We start from the raw sequence: 11,579 nt of genomic DNA on the forward strand, positions 1-11,579 counted from the left end.
ATTGAGTCTAGAAGTTATGTGTAATACTTTTGAGAATGATAAGCATAGTGTGGTTCTAGTTTTCCATTCATCTGTACATTTCTGTAAGTAAATAAAAACTGGTTCTTAAGTAGCATAATATAACCGAAAAATAGTACACTATATAAAATGAGTTAATATAAAGGACTCCGTTAAAAGAGAAATGCAATTTTCAATTTACGAAGCTATCGTGTAACTTAGGATGTTTTGTGTTCATTTGGAGCTAAACATTTTTTTCAGCAGCGAGATTGTATGGGACTTCTCTCGTCCTGAAGGCGAGAACACTCACCACCCATTCGCAAGGAATCAATACGAATATATGTGCCTGGGAACACTTAGCTGTTTCTTCAGGTATGTGGTAGTATTTACTGGAAAAGGAACTGATATATCCTCAATAAAAGTATTGTGGTAAACAACACCAAACTCGAGTTGTGGCAAACGACACGGCGTTGGTTCAGAGTAGCTTTCGAAAAAAAGACTTTAATAAAAGAAAGGGTATGTGTGTGTGTTTTCTAGGATGTCCACTTGCCACTTTCTGTTTTTTTTCTAGCCCATTCTTTTATTAGAGAAAGTATTCTTTTTTAAAGTTCGTGATTTAAATCTTTTGATTTTACTAATTTCTCCTGGTCTATTTTGGTGTCCCTTGCTTTAAAAATATTCTTATACATAATGTTATGTTGCTTTAATATCTATTGATAAACAGGGAGATACGCAGGAGATCTTGGGGGTCCGGACCCCCCCGAAATCCGCACTTTTTTTTGTAAATTTAGTTTTATTATAGGGGCAATTTTACAATTTCTAATATAATTTAGCCTGAAATTGTGTTTGAACCCTCCCCCGAGAAGCTCTGGAACCATACTGAAATAAATTCCTGCATACGTCCCTGTTCATAAAACAGTGGTAACATTTTGCGTAGTATACATTTAAAGATCTCAAGAAGAAATCAGTAAAATTTTCGTTTATTTCAAAGAATAAATAGAATGTTTCCTCATACAAGTTAATGGGCTGACTTATTTGTTGGGAATTATAAAACCTACAATTAAAATAATACGTATTTCGCTAGATATTTCTATGAACGCACGGGTTCATTAGTTGTTAGTATATAAATTTCCTACCTTGGAAACTCAACCGGTTTCCCTACTCTATGATGTTTATGTAAAAAGAAAAAAAGATGCCGTGGAATTTGTTACTAAAACAAAAAATACAAATGCCAGCCTCAAAGACCACTCATGAAAATCTATGAAAAAGACATTTCTATTTCCAAAACCAGCCTCAAATGTCACACACTCTTCAAGTGAATAAATATCACACATTACAAATAGTACATGGACTCTCTCGCCCGACCCCCGACGCAATCGACTCCCTAACCCTCACCCACCGTCACCCTGACCCTCAATCGACTTCCTCACAATCAATAGAACACCCTCAGCCACTCTCACCGTCAATCGACTCCCTCATACTGTTACCTTCATGTATTTAATAAACAATAAGTAAGGTTAAATATGATTCTCATTCAAGTGATTGAAATTTATATATTATAGGATACATAGGAATACATTATATCTTCGGTATATTATAATTTATATCACACACAGATTTATATATATATATATATATATATATATATATATATATATATATATATATATATATATATTAAATAGATTGTCATTTTATATTGGGCTCGATCGGGCTCACTTCGGTTAGGAGTTGTGCTCGCACTCATTTCGGCTTGGAGCTCCTTCGTGGCTAAGCGGTTAGCGTACGCGCCTTTGGCGTGGGAGACCCAGGTTCGATTCCCAGTGGGAGCTCATGTGGTTCGGATTCCACGTTAATCAGTAGGTCCACGTCTCATATAGTCTCGCTGCTGAACGGGACGCTAAACTAAAAATCAACTCATTTCGGCTTGCTCTGACTTATTTTATTAGGATTCGGGCTCGCTCTTAATAATTGAGCCCGAGCTCAGTTGAGCGCGAGTGACTTGCTCGAAAGTTTTGACACGTATGTCCTAAGCCAAAATTTGTAAAAAAAAAAAAGGATTCTTGGATATCAAATGACCCGTTGCTGTTGACAAGTTTTAAAAAAAGAAGACTAGATGCCAATAAATATCATAAGTGCTGATCTTGCCTTCATTAATTAGTATGGTAGTGCAGTTGAATTTTTTATTGCACCAAGCACTATATTGCACCAAGCCTTCCTTATATATGCAACTGATTTGGGAACCTGATACTCCGCAATATTGTTCCGAATCGTGCCCTGCACCTTTGACTGGATCAGATTATCTTCTTTCCCTTACTTTGAGTCAAGAAAACAAAATCTTTTAACAGTGTGACTTCCCTCAAGAGCAGCCTCTACTTTTAATTATGTGCTTGAGAACACATAGTCCTGCTAGAATACGTTAAATATAAACAATTCTTTATTAAATCCGAATATGAGAATGGAAAATTTGAAAGGGCGAGTTGACTATATTTTTATTTTGTTTTATTTATTTAACAATCTAACTCCAACAGGGACGATCATCCCCAATTATAGGAGCTTTTACAACAGTTGATTTACAATTTTATAGCCTGTATTTTGCTAAAAGAACAAATATTAAAGTTAATGAAAGTTCAAGAAAGATGTTTGTGAGTATGAACTTTACGTCATAACACCACATTGAGTCTAGAAGTTATGTGTAATACATTTGAGAATGATAAGCATAAAGTGGTTCTACTTTTCGATTCATCTATACATTACTTTGTATATAGAAGTACACTATATAAAATTAGTTAATATAAAGGACTCCGTTAAAAGAGAAGCTATCGTAAAATTTAGGATGTTTCGTGTTCATTTGAAGCTAAATATTTTTTCAGCAGCGAGGTTGTATGAGACTTATCTCATCCCGAAGGCGAGAACACTCACCACTTTTTTGCAAGGGATCAATACGAATATAAGTTCCGGGCAACATTTAGCTGTTTCGTCAGATATGTGCTAATCTTTACTGGAATAGGAACTGATATATTCTGAATAAAAATATTGTGACAAACAACACCAAAATCGAGTTGTGGGATACGACACACCGTTGTTTCAGAGTAGCTTTCGAAAAAAGACTTTATATAAATTTCCTACCTTGTAAATTCAAGAGGTTTCCTTACTCTATGTTTTTTTTTAAAAAAAAGATGCCATGGAATTTGTTACTAAAGCAACAAATACAAATGCCAGCCTCAAACACCACTCATGAAAATCTATGGAAAAAACATTTCTATTTCCAAAACCAGCCTCAAATGTCACACACTCCTCAAGTGGATAATTATAAAATTTACAAATAGTACATCGACTCTCTCGCCCGACTCCAGACTCAATCGACTCCCTCACCATCAGCCACGCTCATGCACCCTCCCTTACCCTCAAGAACTATTGGTAAGCCAAGCTCCTTAAATACGAAATTAGAATGGTTAGTTTAACGTTACACGACTATGCCCTTTATTCTAAGGGAGACGGGCGACTAATGCAAATGAATAAAGGTAAAATTAAGTCCTTCTGTTCGCTCACCGAGAATTGAACCCGTGAGCCTGTGCATCACTGGTGCACACGGTAACCACTAGATTAGCAATGAGGAAGGTTAGAAAATAAGTAACAGTAGTTTAAATTTGTATTAGTTAAAGTTGCACTAACCACTAATTATGTTTCCATATGGGAGTGGCAAAACATAATGTGTAATGGCACTTAAGCAGGCAACCAAATCTCAAACTTATCAATTAAATTTAAAATACTTTAAGTTTAGTGGTGAAAACGATATATATATATATATATATATATATATATATATATATATATATATATATATATATATATATATATATATATATATATATACACTGCTAAGCAGGCATGTAGAAACTAATACGTCATTCTATTAAATTATAGATCATCCGTTACAACCAATGTTATGAGAACTTGTGACATTGACACGTCTTACAAGGAATGCTTTTCCAAGAATTACACATTTTCGTGACCTTTCCAACCCTCTCGAGCCTCTATAGTTTGCTTCTGACAAAAAGAATGTGTTTTCCGCATGATTAAGTAACTATTACAAGAAAAAAGTGTGTGATTTTAACGACTGCAAAAATGTTTATAACCTGTTTTAATTCATACATAAATGCTATGTTTCTATTTGGTTACATAAAATATGTTATCTTTTCTAGCTATATGACCACTAGAAAAAAACACTAGAGAGGGGGAAAAATGAAAATGTTCTTAAGGGAGAGAATTAAATTTTTGTAACACGGAATATCCCTTTCACCATCCCCATTAATTCGTACACTGGACCAGCTGATGTTTTGTGACCTAATTACGTGACTCTGTGCCAAGCAGGTTGCTTCTCTATTTGAAAAATGAAATGAAAATGAAATAGTTGAGTTTTACGTTTCACGTTATGCCGATTAGGCTAAAGGAAACGGTGATGATGAGAAATGAATGAAGTGGTGGAATGAAGAAAGTGGGAGAACCCCGAGAAAACCCGCGCACACGGTGATTGTCCACCACAAAGTTCATTTGGCGGAGGCTGGGATCGAACCCGGGACCTCAAGCACCAGAGGTGAACGCTCTACCACTGAGCCACCGCGTCCTCTTACTCTATTTGAAATTCGCAGGAAAGTGCTATTTCAACCATTTCCCAAACAAATAACTTTCAAGAAAACATCCTTCAGAAATTCATTCTGGTGATGGGCACTTTCGCTAACCCTCACTCACCCTCACCCTCAATCGACTTCCTCACTCTCAGACTCAGCCACCCTGACCCTCAATCGACTTCCTCACTCTCAGACTCAGCCACCCTCACCCTCAGTTGACTCCCTCACCCTCACCCTCAGCCACCCTCACCCTCAGTTGATTCCAACATACTCGCCCTCAGCCACCCTCACCCTCAGTCGACTTCTTCACCCTCACCCTCAGCCACCCTCACCCTCAATCGACTTCCTTACCCTCACCCTCAGACACCTTCACCCTCAATCGACACCTTCACCCTCACTCCCCCTCACCCTCAATCAACACCGTCACCCTCACCCTCAGCCACCCTCACCCTCATTCGACTCCCTCACCCTCAGACACCCTCACTCTCAGTCGACCCCCTCACCCTCACCCTCACCCTCAATTCACACTTTCACACTCACCCTCAGACACCCTCACCCTCATCTACCGAAATGATGGTGAGTGAGGGTGAGGGCGGCGTTCTTGAGGGCAAAAATGAGTGAGGGTGCCCATCTCTGGAATATACTGATTCCCTCATATACATATTACTAATTACAGCCTACATACAACATTCCTTCATAACCTCAACTAAGTCCGTAGAACCTACATACTATTAATTTTATTTTAGCACTGGTTCTTCTCTAAATTAGCTTCCCTAACTTTCTTTTGCTTTTCTTTTTTTTCTGTATAATGTTCAAAAATAGTCAGCCATTATAAGTACTGACACTCCAATGTCCTTGGTATCTCTTTTCCATATTATATGTGCCATGATGGAAACATTTACTTTCCATCATACATACTTAATTATCCGAGATTTGGGGATATATAATAGAAATATGAATTTAAAACAATACAATTTAAAAGTTATATCACAACCCAGCTCTTGACAGTTAAGTAAAATACTCTCAACAACGTTACTGTATTTATAAATTTTTTAGTACTCAAAGAAGTTAAATACCACATTTCTAGCACATCTTTCACCTTTTGTCATTGTTTCTACGAATCTTTTATGCTTCACTGATTTCCCAATGTCTGGCACAGCAGAGAGACTTTCTTTCACTTTGTCGTATGACAGTGATGGAAATTTGTTGCATATCAACTAGAAACATGATCTTTTCTTGGCAAGTGCCTTCACAAACTATTTAATAAATTCTAATTTTATAAAGGGGAGAGAAGTACAACTTTCTAAGAACTAGCTAAATTTTTTCGGTTCAATGATTTTCAAACCCAGATTGAAAGTTTTGCGTATTGCACATTGTTTTACTTCCCAGGGGTATTTCCGTGTCCTTCCATCTTACTCGTAGACTTAACTTACAACTTGTGACATTGTATATAACTTGTAACATTGTTGTTCAAGTAAAATGTTAAAATACCTTGAGATCACCACACATCGCCATGTACCTCATATTCTGTTTTATTAATAATAAGTGGCATGTTGCTATAAGTTTATTATAACGACACACAATGAACAACAAGATTGAGGAATACTTTTATTAATACACTATGCAACAGAACAAATTTTAAACTTCTATTCTTTGAATCAATAAATGGTGTGAACTCAGTAAAATGGAAAAAAATAATTTGTCAAGCAAGCAAGACACGTCAAGAAAAAAAAGGAGAGAATCTTGTTTCAAGAAATAAGGCACGAACAACTTTTCTTGGTGTGTGTGCATGTGTGTAGTAGACTAGTACGTTTATGTAACCGTAGTCATTTGTTATTCGAATGAACTAAAAGAAACATCAACAGTGCAAATACATTGTAAGGTATTGCTATTAAAGTAAGAACCTGTTATTACCTCTAAAAACTCTATTTGACAGACATTTTGCACAATAGTGCAAACACTGCTTGAGTTATAGCCATTAAAGTATGAATCAGTCACTACGTTGAAAAACCACATTTTCGGCCATTTTTTAATATGGCGGCTAAACCCATCACCGGATATTTCAGGACTTCTTGTATGTTCTTATATACACCTTCTCAAAGATATGTACAAAATTTCAGCTTTTTATTATTTTTTCCGTGTTTAGCCCCTTTTTTGTATATTTTGACTGGACTAAATGCGAATGCACTGACGTCTCTCACTGTCATGTCACGTACAGTTGGCAGTATATAAAGTATACAAATTTAACTGCTATTTAACATTTATGTCGGGATGTGTAGAAATGGGAAGTTTCATTCGATGGATTCTCATATTATTTTCTAATTTAGTTTCCTTGGAAAGGGTTGAAACAAACAAAATTTAGCAACAAATTTCGTCTTAGTATTTAAAAAACTTTTTATTTTGAGCTTGAATATTGCATACGCGCAATTTCAGAAGACATGGGCCTAATTTTCCGCTATTCTTCATGTAACTCTTCCAGTATTGCCTCGAACAGTGAATCGAGACACAGAGAGGGCACCTACATTCTCACAGTGCAGGAATGTGTGATTTGACAAAATGTTCTTGTTATTCATACTCAGTGTCCTTTTATTAATATTTGCGTTCATTTTCAACCATTTATGTTCCTACTTCAATATAAACTCTTTTGTTGTGTATTAAAACTTCAATGAATAAATTGTTTTCATTTACTTCTTGTACATTAGTACGACGAAGCGCAAATGATCGTCAATTAAACAATAGGCAATTCCAGAAAATGTTTAACTTATAGTCGTTAAATGTAAACATTTGATATAATGTTGAATAATGTCCAGCCTAATAGTAATAAAGCACAGTAGATGTTCTAGAATATTATTAGTTTTAACGGGGAACGGTTGTCCATACATAAGACATGTACCAAAAGATCTAGATACCATACGTAATCTCAATGAACAATATTATGTGGATGAAATTGAAAGCTCCTGTGTATTTTGTTTTGGATACAACCAAGACAATTTGTTTGTAAACTGAGGAACTTACTAGGTTTCTAAAATTATACAAGATATATTCGAAAAATATTGTACTATTTTCTCAATTTTTCTAGGTGCTGTATACTTGAGAGAAGTGTCATTGACGAGTATTCGTATTAAATACTCCAAATTTTGATTGATATACCTCCTATTCAAAAGAGCACATATTTTTTCAATGTGACGTCATACAATAACAGAAGACATTTTGTGCTCTGGAATACACAAATATAAAGTCCGTTTCAACATTTCAACAAAACTTTCGGCAACAGTTTCGGTTCGATCCGACTGACAAGTTAGGTACAACTTGAAGAGGACTTCCGAAATTTCATTTTCCAACAGAATGAAGCTCCAACTCACTTTCATACTGACATCAGAGGATATCCCAATCAATATCTCTCACGGCGTTGGAAAGGTCGCAGTGATTCTAATGATGAACCGCTATTGAGATGGCATCCAAGGTCTCCAGACATACCACCATAAACTTCTTTTCATGCAGTTTTGTCGAACAGCGATTCCTTGTCCCGCCATTGCCACGAGATCTGTCGGAGCTGTGAGAACGGACAACAGAAGCCTTTGCTGCGTTACAGGAGACATATTGATTCGAGTTTGAGACTTGATATCTGTTAGGTTATGAGGAGTTCTCATATTGAATCTTTGTAAGGTAGATAAACAAAACTTTGATACATTACCTTGCTTTTATTACACAAAGGATTCTAATATCACATAAGGAGGCTCGAGATTGCTTTTGAAAAGGGTAGATTCTTTTTGGACACTATTTGAAATGAATTTACACATATAACGCAATTTCATTCTGAATTAACCTCTAGTTTTAAAGTGTTCCAAATATTGAACGCTATGAAAAATATCAGCTGATGATAGTGATGGACAAATGCAAGACCAAGACCAAGACCCTGGTGGCCTTGTTCTTGGTCTTGCACTTCCAGTCTTGGTCTTGCTCTTGCTCTGTAACCCTCTTCTTGGTTTTGTACACCAAGTCTTGGTCTTGGTCTTGGTCTTGCTTGCAAGAGTCTTGCAAGTCTTGCTTTTAGGAAAAATGAAATGAAATCTTTATGAGTTTTACGTCCCAAGATTATGTCGGTGAGGCTAAAGGAGACGGTGATGATGAGTAATGAATGATATGGTGGAAAGAAGAAAGTGGGAAGAAAGGGAAGAACCCTGAGGAAACCCACGCACACGGTGTTTGTCCACCACAAAGTTCTTGCTTTTAGGAAATATTGTGCTTTTCATAAGTAAATTTTACTCTGCTTTTAAGGGATAAAAGTGCTACAATGCACCAGTAGTAATAGAAATAAAAATATGTTTCTAAATGCAATATAGTTTACCGTCGTGTAGGTACGGTGATAGGGTACAACATAGGGGCTGACCTTTTTTTCCAATGGATGGCCACGTTTTACTACTTATAAAATAAATCACAACGTTTCGTAAACTTTTTGTATTGTTAACAGATCAAATACTCCACTGGTTCCCATACTGTGGAAACTACCCCTAAGATGAATGAAAGAAAATCGGGACGACATAAAAATAAAAGAACAAACTCCAATTTATTTAAAATAACTTTAAAAAATCACTCTCACTTGTGAGTATGGATTATTTATTGCTGTATAATGCTATATTGCTTAATCCTCAGTGTGCCATATACCTAAGAATTCTAAAAGTTATACTGATAAACAATTATTCAACATATAAGCAACCACAAATGAAATGAAACTTGCAGTCACATATACTAAGTTTTTTTCAATGTCATGCAAATAATATTTCAATATTAATTTTATGAGCACACATTAAAAATTTAAAACGGATGTTTGAGCTGAAAAGCCAAGGTCAAATCCGTCTAGTTGCCACCTATGGTGTACGGGATTACCGTTGTTCAATACTATATTTGTCTATATTTTTTGAAGAACACCACTAATATGTTTTGAAATGAAATAAAATATGTAGTTTAACGTTCCTACGTTTTTGCACCAAGGCTAAGGGAGACGGTGATGATGAAAGTTGAATGAAATAGTGGAACGAAGAAAGTAGGAGGAAACGGGAAAATCTCGAGAAAATCTACGCACATGGTATCTGTCCACCGAAAAAGCTCCCATGGCTCAAGATGACATCTATATTGCTTGAAAATGAGTAATAACTACAGTAAATGTAAACCGATTCAGATAACGACATACAAAAGCTATATGCTACAGGGTCGACTCCCACAGATCGCATAAACTACTGGGAACACATTTATTGCAGCGGAAATTTTAGTGAAGCCAAGAAATTGAAGTGAAAGATGTAATGCTTTTTTTTCTTTTACTTTCTGTAAAAAAAAGTAAGTAGTCTCGGTGCATCTTCTTTATTCTTGCGCAGGAGTCTTGATCTTGGTCTTAGTTTTGCATCGAGATTCCTGATCTTGGTCTTGCATGCAAGCACTAGCTTATGAAAAGTGTTAGTTAACTTTAATTTTTAAGATAAGATCTAATTTACCACATCCTTATGTGTGGTATCCCATAAATGGATGAATATATTATTTGCAATATAATATTTGTGTTCAAATACAAATTTTCAATGAGATATGGAAAAGAGGATGAGAAAAGTCGATTCTTGAATGATATAACATGATCTCTCCATTGAGATTGGCTGTTATATCAAAAATATTATATTAATATATAGTGCGTATAAATGTTCACAGCACAATAATCAATAAAAGGTATGAAAACAGCACTAAAGTTTCTAGGAGCTCCCATATTCTGAACTGAGTCATGTTACGCTCCAGTACTAAGGGAAACATTTCACAAGATTGACAAAATTTTAACAATTTCAAGAACTCGGCATGATATTAAGGCGAATGAACGAAGTCCTTTTCCCCAGTATTGAAATAATTTCATCCAAGAATACCAATAAATGTATTCATCTTAAAATGTCTATGATTTATATGTCATTCATTTAACATGCGTACCTTTTTTCTACTGCCTGACACACATCTTTTTTTAGAAATATCACTAAAATCACCTGGTGCTGGAATGGCTTTATAAGACCAGGGGCTGGAGTGTCCGTAGGCACTTCTAAAATCTTTGGAACAAGAAATATAAATCCACAGGAGTCAACTTATCTGTTGTGGATTCTTCATTTGCAGTTATTTCTATCATGCTGCAGCGATATGAATGAAATAGTTATCTAAGAATGTGAACAAAATTGAATTAGTTTCTTTTGATTTGTTTTACGAAATGATAAAAAACGTTAGGTGTTTCTTCTTTTTAAATCTATAGAAAAACAATTCGAAAAACCCTTCAAAGTCCGTGTTAGATTCTGAAATTTATAGGTTAATCGAGATGCGTTGAACATTATAGATTCTAGGCGAATGTGGATGCATTGGGAAAAATGGGTGAGGATCGAATAACTACTTCTTCTGTAGTAAAATGAAACGAAATTAAATCTTCCAATTTAACGTCCAACGGTTATGCCTGTGAGAGTAAGAGAGGCGATAATTAAATCAAGTTAATGATTATGGAAGAATTGGTGGAATGAGAAAGTTCAAGGAAGGATTATTCCTATACAATGAGAAAACCCACGAGCACGATGTTATCCATCACAAACTTATTTGGCCGGGAATCAAACCAGGGAACCCACACCAGAGGTAAGTACTCTACCACTGATTCAACCTGCCCCTCCATGAAAAGAGTAAATTCTTTCAAAATTTTGAATTAATTTATAGTAAATGGACAGTAAATTGAAAATAAAATGTAACTATTGTCCTGAATCAAATTATTTGTTAAAACCAATAAAGTATTCATTCACATTGAAGAAATCCAGTTCTTTTATTTAAACCTCCCGATATTCTTCTTCAAAAATTGCTAAATGTCATCAATTTTATGTGGATACGTGTCTGTGTCACCTTTAGTATTTTAGATACATCTCGCTATTGATATTCTGTGGGTACTCAAAGTTG

This window comes from Thermobia domestica, chromosome 1 (genome assembly GCF_964235325.1).
Source record: "Thermobia domestica chromosome 1, izTheDome1.hap1.1, whole genome shotgun sequence".
Classification (NCBI taxonomy): Eukaryota; Metazoa; Arthropoda; class Insecta; order Zygentoma; family Lepismatidae; genus Thermobia; species Thermobia domestica.